The sequence below is a fragment of the Atta cephalotes genome (assembly GCF_000143395.1).
Source record: "Atta cephalotes unplaced genomic scaffold scaffold00021, whole genome shotgun sequence".
Taxonomy (NCBI): domain Eukaryota; kingdom Metazoa; phylum Arthropoda; class Insecta; order Hymenoptera; family Formicidae; genus Atta; species Atta cephalotes.
The window spans coordinates 3,845,604-3,847,127 of record NW_012130085.1 but is presented as its reverse complement, the minus strand read 5'-3'; positions in this window follow the sequence as shown (position 1 = coordinate 3,847,127).

The window sequence follows — 1,524 nt, the reverse complement described above, 5'->3', positions numbered from 1 at the left end:
ATGCAGTATTATTCTCTATTACATGATACATAATATTCTTAATTTTTAATATTCTTAAGTTTAAAGTTCAAGATTTCGTCGAATTCGAACTAAAATCATGTATAATGTAGAAAAATTTTGTACGGGAAACGTTATCAACACGACGGATACTGCGCAGCGATAAGATGTTTATATCAGCTGGTTGCAGTCGCGATGTAACTGCTGATCCTTACAAAATACGATACTCTCTTGAGAGATGGAAGATTATCTTGAGAGCGACGTCTCGACGGAATTGCCGAACCACCAGGCGAGACGCCGAGGAAATCGTCAAATATTCATACGATCTCAGCATCGCGTGCGCAAACGCGCGTCTAAATTATGGGCCGTTAGCCGAGATCTGAATTACTGGTTAACACCGATTGTCGTGTCAGGAACGCGGAGCACGGTGAATAAAAACGGGTCCGCCGCAAGTGTATCGCGGTAGTTAAGGCGTATCGAGCCACGAGAGGAGAGTGGTTAATCGCGCGGTGGTAACAACAGTATTGGTGGTGGTGATGGTGGCATAGCTATGGGCAGCCATGCGGAATGGTGGCAGAAACGACTTCCAGGTTTCGTATTCTGAAGGATAGAAGAGGATATAATAAAGCCTTTGATCGATAGCGTAGATAATTCGCTCAATTGAGGAAAACTAGATTGATCTTTGAAAATCTTGCGCTATCTCTTCTCGTCATTCTTGACAGTGTTATGAAGCTAAGCTTTATGTAATAAACAAAAACAGTATGTTTTGCGCTGAATTCAATAAATATCTCATTATAAATGTTTATTTTTTAATAATACATGTATAATATGTACGATTTCCTCTCTCTGATTTTGCACAATATAAAGACGAAAAGAACATTTTTGTTAAAGTATTTAAAAATTTAATTAGATATGTTATAGATTTGTGAAAATAATTTTGTAATGTTTTTAACTACCAAGTCAGAATTTGAAAAATCTGAATTTTAAACATTGACAGTATTCACTGATAATCTGAATACATATATAAATACGATTTCAATAATAATTACTTTAATAATTTATACATTCTTGTTAATTTACAATCTATCAATTCCCTGGAAAAAATACAAATCAAAGCGTAAGTCGAAAGTAAAGGGAAAGTAACAGAAGCGTAAGCAATTAACATTCTAAGGAGAATGTTAATGAAGCATTAAATGTGCTATCTGCTATGAATTTATCAAAAATTTTTTATTCGACAAAAATGAACAGTTAAATAAATGTATAATATATACATGTAAAAATCGTGATGCGACGTATCACGTTAGCTACGATTTTTAACTCTTGTACCTCTTCTGAATTTCTTAAAAGAGATACATTTCATATAAAGACGATTTTGTAAGTTTTTGAGGGCTAATTCCAAATGAACTATCACCATTTAAATTTAGCAAATACTCTCTCTCTCTCTCTCTCTCTCTCTCACACACACACACACACACACACACACACACACACACACACACACACACACACACACACACACACACACAC